The sequence below is a fragment of the Sardina pilchardus genome, chromosome 6, assembly GCF_963854185.1.
Source record: "Sardina pilchardus chromosome 6, fSarPil1.1, whole genome shotgun sequence".
In the NCBI taxonomy this organism is placed as follows: Eukaryota; Metazoa; Chordata; class Actinopteri; order Clupeiformes; family Clupeidae; genus Sardina; species Sardina pilchardus.
In genome coordinates this window covers 30,501,418-30,510,525 of record NC_084999.1, presented here as the reverse complement: position 1 = coordinate 30,510,525, position 9,108 = coordinate 30,501,418, and the positions used below count along the sequence as shown (strand labels likewise).

The window sequence follows — 9,108 nt, the reverse complement described above, 5'->3', positions numbered from 1 at the left end:
CGTCTGCGACGACAGCCTCTGTAACCTGGGAGAGCGAACGTCTCTGATGGCTAAGGCAATGACTATATATAGTATATGAATCTTCACTTACCATTAGCTGCTTGCTGAACTGCGATGAATACGGCCCGTTAACAAGTCTATGTGTCAGCTAAGTATTTAAATGCGGTTAGGTCTAATACTTTCTTGTCTACGGTGTCTTTTCCTATAATAAACGATTAGTCAGATCAAAACATAAGCAGAGCAGGCGCTAGCCTAACACACTGTTTCAACATTCAAAACTGGCTGTTTTTATTGCATCGTATGCCATTAAAAGTCCTCGGTTCAGAATTATGATGGATTTTGGTTTATTTTGTTTTAAATTGGGACTGGGAATTGTGGGATAGGCTGAGTGAACAGCACAGTAACATAGGCTATAACTTGGACTACGTGTTAAAGGAGTCCTAGAATTCAAAACCACATTCACCTTGTTCCTATTGAATTTAGGCTGCGAGCAGTGTCTAAAGGACAACACCAAAGAGTTTACCGCGTCTCCCGCCTGCTTTCGTATGCAAATTGGGAAATAGAAACAGCCGTGTTGAAATGCTCCAATCTGAACAGAGCTCAGATAACACGTAATAGGCGCCCATCCCCCTTTAGATACACCCCCTCTCATTTGCATACCTTCGATTAATAATTCTTTTTAAACTGCTCTTACGATGCTAGTATCTAGATATATGGCAGAGACGTTGTAATGCTAGCGTTATTACAGCTAGCTAACTTTGGAGAGTTACTATACTAAGAAATGTACTGATAAAACTTACCAATCTAACACATTCATTCTGTTGGGGAATCTGCTGCACTTCATCTTCCTCAGAACCTTCTTCTGACTCGGTTTATACATGTACGGCTGTATTCCTTATTTAAATCCATTGTTGATAGCTTTATCAAAGACTTTTACCAGCAGTAAACGTAGTTTCACTTTGCTCTAGCTTCAGACCGGTGGATTGAGCCAATCAACTTTCAGGACATATCGGCCAATAGACCAATCAGCGCGCATCTCATTTGAATATTCATGAACTTGCTGAGTGGGCGGGAAAAACAAACTGTTTCATTGCAAGGCTTATTTATGACCTTGTATTAGGCGATCTAGCAGTGCCCCTGGGGCGTTTTCAGCCCCACAAATTTACATATGACATTATTTAGGCTCAAAGATCAATTTGTAATGGTAAAAAAATGCGTTCTATGACTCCTTTAATATAAAACAATTCTCCCCCGGGAACATTGTGCTGTTTAAGATGCAGTCTCAACGTTTGAGAAATAATTCATTGGAGTCCTCATCATCATATTTTCATAACAAATAAAGCTTTAAAAACATGAATGCATTTCAGGTGCCACTCTAATCGATTATGGATTAATCCAAAACTATTCGTCAGATTAGTTAGCATGAAATCGTTGTGTGCCTGCCGGGGACTATGGCTAGCTAGCTCTTCCACCCGGTTTACCCTGTACAGTGTTTTTTAAAAGCCTGTCCCCCCCAGCACACGACGTCATTTCAACGTTGATATTTGGGCTAAATCCCGTCGGTCCGTCATGGCCCTGATTTCAACCAAAATTAGACGTAGAATAATGGTCTTGTTTTGGCCGGCCCATTTTGGTCTAAGGAAAGACGTCTTTAGCACGTCCTTTTTCAGACCACATATCAACTAATTAAATCCTGATGTAAATTATCAGTTATAGTCTACCTAGGACTACATTATCGTTCCTGTCGACCATCTTTCCCCCCTGGGGATTGCCCAAATCCGCCGCGAACTCTACGGGCGCCCGGCGCCGCCATCTTGGCTGCCGTTAACTGCGTGTGTGACTTTTGTTTGTTTACTCATGGCAACAGTTGATATGGACGGACAACTCTGTTTTTAGCCTTCTCCCCTCTGAAAAAAAAATCAGAGGAAAAATTCAGATGGAAAAAAATCAGTCATTGAAATAATGTGTAATTAAAATTCTGATAAAAAAAAAAAATCACATAAATGTTCACGTAAAGGAGACAGGAGTGAACTCTGCGCATGTACAAGAGGAACGGAGGCGGGAAGCCGTAGCTTTGTTTGAAACACAGTCAGTTGAAGCCGTTGAAGAACAGCGTGAAGATGGAACCTGCTACTGAGGTAAGTGAGTTTATGCCTATGATTTAGGAAGTAGAAATGTAACATTTTGATCGAGAGTCAGTTTTGCCAAAACGAGACGAATGCTCTGAACACCATCAACAGTGCTATCAGAGATGATTATGCGGACAGCGGAGTAATCGAGGATCTATATGTTACCATGCTAACTTAACCTGTCCTGGGCTAGTTTTACTTGAGTGGAGAAATTCTTCTGTGTTAATTCACTCTACCGCTGATAATGTAGTCGGACTTGAAACCCGTTTGTAATTGCTGTTAGGTCCCGTTATCTCTATGAAAGGAAAGTATTTTCTGTCTGATCTATTCAACACAATTTAGGGCCGTTTGTGGTAACGTAGGAAGTTAGGAACCTGATTGCAACACGCATGATTTCGTGGACCTGCTTAGAACGTTCACAAAGGTAGCGCGAAAATTTGAATTTTTTTCGCGGCTAGATCTACCCGTCCCGAAGAGTCCTTTGTAACCATGGATATCTCTCCACCGTCCTGCTAGATACACTAGACTAGAGTAGACAAGCAGCGCGCTGTTATCCACACAGGACTATTTTAAATACCAGAATCGCTATTAGGCCCACTCTCCATTTATTGTTTATGGTTCATAGCAAGCAGTCATCATTACCAGACGTGGAGAACCTGTTGACCAGTTGTGCAGCATGTTAATAGTGTTATTGTTGTTGTTGTTGTTATTATTATTATGAATAATAATGATAGTAATATCTATCTATTTATTGACTGTCATTTGGCACAGAGTAGTAACAGAGTGGTCAACATTATCGAGGCTCAGATGCCCAGGTTGTGCAATATGTTGGTATTTTAAAGTGAAAGGTAGGGGAAACTAGTTGTGTGTTTATGTGATTGTATTGTAGCGCCGAAGCTATGTACCCCCTTGTTGGACTATCCCCTGTGGTCCCTTGTGTCCCCTGGTTTCCTGGTCTGTGTGTGTGTCTCCCTCTTCCTCCTGTGTTATAGACTGTGTCAATAAGTTCTGATGGGTTTGTGTTTAATGATTATTTTTGGAAATTGGTTATGTAAGAAGTGACACTTCCAGCGTGTTTTTACTAGACGCTGCTTTTGAGGTCTGGGATTCCTGTCATTTTTCTGTGTAACTGTTGCTTTTTCTAAAGCCTTTGCTCATTTGTCTTCTCAGCACATCAACTCTTAAGTGTGTCCCTGGAAGATCTACCATCAACTTCCAGAACTGCAACTGCTAGTACTGTCAGATGGTGAATGCTACTCAGGGTAAAAAAAAAAACCTTTAAGTAAAACCATTTTCATCTATTATTTCAAGTTCTGTCTCAAAATGTGTTTGAAGCCATTATTCTAAGCTAAAGTAACTGCTGGATGACTTTGAAGAATCTGAACAGTGTACGGTTCACTATGTACTGAATTTTATTATTTCTAAGTGTTGTAGCAAGCAAAGTTGTTTTATTCTAACTTTGCTTTTTTGTCTTTTTTTTTTGAAACAGCAAACACCATTGTTACACCACTTTGAAGGAGAGCCTGGTCATTTGGTCCCCTCAGCTTCTCCCTTTCTCAGTGATATGTTCATTGTGGCTGGGATAATTGTGGGGCACTCTTTCCTTCATGGAGGACCCTGCTTGTCTGGACTCTGTGATGTGGTTGTCCATACTGCTTCGTGGGAGCCCAGACACGGCTACAGTAAACCTGGAGGACTGTGCAGACCTGGACATTAGAGAAACAATCAGGTTTGTATGTTTACATAGAAAATACTAATGTTTGATGTTATGTTGTGTTTTTATTTTGTTTTGTTGTTGTTTGTGTGTTGCCCCCAAAAGACTGTGGGTCTTTGATTTTATAATGATTTTAGAAAAACTGAGGAGTCAACTGGTGGACCCACTATTATGATTCTATAAACTTTTAACACACTGTCTAACCATTATGTATCTCTTTCATGCTCTCCATCTTCAAGCTGGAGGTGGAATCAAACCTATCAGCTGAAGAAATGGGAAGGGTACAGAACGTGGCCTCTTCCTGGGACCTCCCTCCGCTAACCACAACCAACAGGGCCCTTAATGCTGTGAGTGAAATACATTTATATTTCCCAATGCTTTAGTGTGCTATACATTTTCCTTTCCCCCCCGCATTTGGTAATTTAGTCAATCAGCAGACGCTTCTATCCAAAACAACCTAAAACTACACTTTGGAGGTGTGTTTTTTTTTATGTCGGTCTGGTTTGACTTGATGTAGCCGTTTTAAGACGACTGCAGACGTGATTATTTCTGAGATTCTGATAAGTTTTCAACCATGACGTATGCACAATACATTCCAGTTTTGAAAACATATCAGAATCTCAGAAATAATCACGTCGTGACGCCTTCTAAATGCGGCCGCGCTGTCAGCTGTTCATTCACGACAGCGGAAGAGAAAAGTACCTGTTAGCATGCTAAATTCGACATCCAAACGTAACGAGGAGACTCGCGCGAGCTAAACTGCTATTAATTCTGCTTAACATGCTGCGCAAATGTGTTCAAAACGGCTGCTGTACGGTCCTAAAATGTATACTGCTGCATTCAAGTTAACTCTGCTAACGTCTCACAACGTAGCCTACATTAGGGAGACTAAACTAAGTTATGCATTCGAGCTGTATCTCCAAGCGTTAGAATAGTGTCAACGAAGAGACTCTTGTGTGGGGGCGGATCTGTGGGGGAAATCAATGTGAATTGGAATTGTACATTGTAATTGATAACACCTGCGTGTTCAGGGCTGCCCGCGGTGAAGCCAGAGAGGGTTAGGAGACGCTAGCTAAGGCCGGGGATGTAGGAGTGAGGACTGATTGTCGCTTCCCAGTCAGGGGGTTTTCCTCGTAAGCTGCTATGGAGGCAGCGTTGGATCGGGTACTTCACCGGCCAGCGGGCCGGTCAGCGGTTGAGACCACACGAGTCTCTTCGTTACACTATTCTAACGCTTAGAGATACGGCTCGAATGCATAACTTAGTTTAGTCTCCCTAATGTGGGCTACGTTGTGAGACGTTAGCAAAAGTTCACTTGAATGCCGCCGTTTTGAACACATTTGCGCCGCATGTTAAGCAGAATTAATAGCAGTTTAGCTCGCCGTATGTGGCAACAACAATCCTTCAACAATCGTTAATGTTTTGTTAAATGCACATGCAGAGGCAGTGGTTTCATTCGGGCAAAGAAAAAGCTGCGTGCGCGCAGCTCAATGAAAGTGATTCAATTGATAACATGATTTAAAAATAATTTCAATCGTACAACATAGAACATTATTTCGTGGCGGCCCGCCACAGATTACTCAATGTATGGGAAACACTGTTAATGAAAATGTTTCCTGTCATTTCAGCTGCGGTGAAAAATGGAGCAACAAGGCTGACCGTGACATCGGGAGAGCTGAGGCAGATCATCTTAAACATGATGCACCTGGACGGTCCGGTGGCGGAGACTTCAAGAATTAAATAAAATTACAATGAAATGGATAACGTTTGTTTGACTGTTTGTTTACGCCTAGCTTGCTATTGTAATGTAGGCCTATTAGATTATGTATTTATCATCTAGATGGTTAAGTTGGTAAATGAAAATGCTTAATGCACATTTTAAAAGCCTATAATAGGATAATATAGGCTTATTTTAACAGCAATAGTATGGGTAATGGTAAAGTTAGTAAGTGCTTAATGCACATTATTTAAAAGCCTATAATAGGATAATATAGGCTTATAAATTAATATATAACAGCAAAATTCTGGTTGAAAATAGGTCCATGGCAGCACCTAAACAAGACGTGGTTTCAACAGAATTTAAACGTTGAAAATGCGTCTTTCCATAGACGTCTTTTCAACGACCATGAAAAGACGTCATCTAACCTTTCACTTTTAAACCAAACTGGGCCGTTGTTTCGACGACTTGACAAGACGTCTTTTCAACGACTTTTCAACGTGATTTTGCTGGGGGGGGTTGGACTTAATGGAACAAGTGCATGCAGAACGATGTGAAGAATGTGATCGATACCATACAGCCAGCCTACGTGAGTAACTTTATCTCTGTGTTATCCAAATGTCTTAAAGTTAGCGAGGTTGAGTCTGCTAAAACACCAACACCCCAGAACTCACGGACCCGAGATGAAAGTTTCTCAACCTAGCTTCTCGCGCTGGCCCCTTTAGCTGACGGGCTGGCTTTGGTCGGCCGAATATCAATCCAACAGAGGGGGGAAGAATAGAATAGGGCTATATGTCGATTTTGCAACAAATTATTCCGACTTTGCAGTGTGGCTGCTGGCCGTGTTCAATTGGAAACTCATAGAAACTCTGGGGCGATTTTCATCAATCAACCCCACGCACATAACCAGAGAATAGGCTACCGATATGGTTATACAAATAAGATACCTAAAAACAACTAAGTAGCAACGACGTGTGAAAAGAGAAATGCAACCAGAATATAACGTTTTTTTCTTTAGTTGTAATAACGTTTGGGAAACTTTGATAACCTGGAGCTAACGTTCTCTCCAGGGTTTTAGAAGGTTACTGATAAACTAACCACAGGAGAACCAGCGGCTAACGTTATTTGCTTGCTGGGATTCAACCAGAATATAACGTTTTTTTCTTTAGTTGTAAAAACGTTAGGGGAACGTTATTTGTTTTGACAACCTAGAGATAACGTTCTCTAAACGTTATTAGTAGGTTGCTGAAAAACGAACCATACTGTAGGGGAACCAAAAGCTAACGTTAGTGAAAGTTAGCAGAACGTTAATTGTTTGCTGGGTTACTTCCACGTCTACGCTTAGCCGGCATTATTAATCGTGCCTGTTTTATGTCTAGTTGATATGAACGAAAACAGAACTAAACACTTATGTGTAGCAAAGTTATTATTCATAGCCTACACGTTATGACCCCTGCGTCATTTCGCGTCGGTATGTTACGTCATAATGCTTAAGTAAACAATCACGGACTGGGTAATTTTTTGAGAGTTTTTTTTATTAAATATTTTAGAGCAGGGAGCTCTATAATTTTTGGCTTCTATCTAAATCCGAGCTTAATCTAAACTAAATTTCACTAATGTTCTGTGTGGTGCGTTGCCGTTGTAGGCTACTGTGTGTTATGCAAAGGTGTAGGGGACTTGTGCCTTGCTTCGTCTTTACGCAGCGTCTGTCACCAACATGTTGACGTGCGCCAAATCCAAATTATTAGGCCTAAAGGTGAAAAAAGAAATCACATTTGCAGGTGATTAGAATGTTGCAAATTAAAGGTTCCATATGACACTGTCATAATGAACTCAAGCTACCTGTTTGAATGGCAGTCAATGTAAGTTCTAGATCTTTACAGTAGAATTCTGGAATGACTTGTAAAAATATTTTACTCCTCAAAGATGTTTATATTGTACAGCAAATATCTAGCCCCAGAGGTCAGATCTGAAGTGCCTCCACGTCTGAAATTAAAGCTTAGGGGGTCAAGATTATATGGTGAAACTTTCATGCTTTAGTCATAAAATGCACAATACTTCTTGTGAGATTAAAGGAATACGCCACCCAAAAATGAAATTAAGCTAGTCTCGGTCACCCCCAGAGTTAGAACAGTGAAAAAAACCCGGTTAAAATCCGTCCGGGCATTCTCCTGCTTTGGGAGCAGCGATTTTAGCTTTAGCTTAGCACAGTTGCTGTAGATGAAGGGTGTCAGTGAGCACGTCCTCTAAAAAAGTGACCGAGTCTAAATTTTTTTCTAAATATATCTTGGGAGCCGTGTGTTCAAAACGAGTACAAATCATAATGCAAAATCGAACGAGACTATTACCTGCTGGGCAGATCTTTACTTGGAACTATATTCAGCCTCATCGCCGACGAAGCACCGCTAGCTAGGCGCAAAGTTCTCACGTAGCAGTCTTGTAAACTCCCAACTTCTAGATTCGACTGGAACTTCACGGGATGGATTCAAGTGGTGCTACGTGAGAACTTTGCGCCTAGCTAGCGGTGCTTCGTCGGCGATGAGGCTGAATATAGTTCCAAGTAAAGATCTGCCCAGGTAATAGTCTCATTCGATTTTGCATTATGATTTGTACTCGTTTTGAACACACGGCTCCCAAGATATATTTAGAAAAAAATATAGACGTCTCGGTCACTTTTTTGGAGGACGTGCTCACTGACACCCTTCATCTACAGCAACTGTGCTAAGCTAAAGCTAAAATCGCTGCTCCCAAAGCAGGAGAATGCCCGGACGGATTTTAACCGGGTTTTTTTCACTGTTCTAACTCTGGGGGTGACCGAGACTAGCTTAATTTCATTTTTGGGTGGCGTATTCCTTTAACCGCTCCACTAAATTGTTTCCCTCAAAGCATGAAGCATTTTTGGTGCATGGAATCTCACCGGCAGTGTGCCTCTCCAGTCCAAGCAGATCCTCGCGAAAACATACGCCACTCGTAATGGAGTTATGGGAGTCGATTTAAAAGTTTAAACTTGGTGGCTGTTGTATTGATAACTGCTTAGCTAAAAACCTTCTGTTAATTGTAGTTAAACAGTGCCATCTAGTGGTGGTTTAGGTTGCGGTATTACCGGATGTTACCTGTGTCAGTAGTCTGAGTGTATAAAGAGTTGCAGACGTGTGGCAGTCGGTCTCCGTTATCTGTGCTGTTATGGATATATTAACAGTGTAGTTGCAGTCCAAATATATTACAGCTGTTAACTTGCATGCTATCGCTCCTGCAGCTGCACCTCAGCCAACGTTTTTAACGAGTTAAACATAAGCTCCATCTTAGCTTAGTTTCAACATAAATTGGAGTAGGCTATATACACATCCATCACCAGATGTCAAGTCCACTGTAAGTAGATTTGTGAACACGATCATAACATTTAAATGGTGGGAAACCTGTTTCGAATTTGAATTAAAGGAAGTAGAATTGAAATTCAATGAAATTCAAAGAAATTCATATACAGTTAAGCCCAAAATTATTAGCCCCCCTGAAATTTTGGAACATTACTCTAAAATTCTCCCTAAATT

At 41.1% G+C, this 9,108-nt stretch overlaps 1 long non-coding RNA gene across 1 annotated transcript; it reads left to right on the top strand.

Moving 5' to 3' along the window:
- The first annotated feature begins 2,087 nt into the window (after positions 1 to 2,087).
- LOC134083182 (uncharacterized) lies at positions 2,088 to 5,607 on the top strand. Its single transcript, XR_009939710.1, has 5 exons — positions 2,088 to 2,138; positions 3,300 to 3,391; positions 3,619 to 3,862; positions 4,083 to 4,190; positions 5,472 to 5,607. It is a non-coding gene; the product is annotated as an uncharacterized LOC134083182 (long non-coding RNA).
- Positions 5,608 to 9,108: the final 3,501 nt, after the last annotated feature.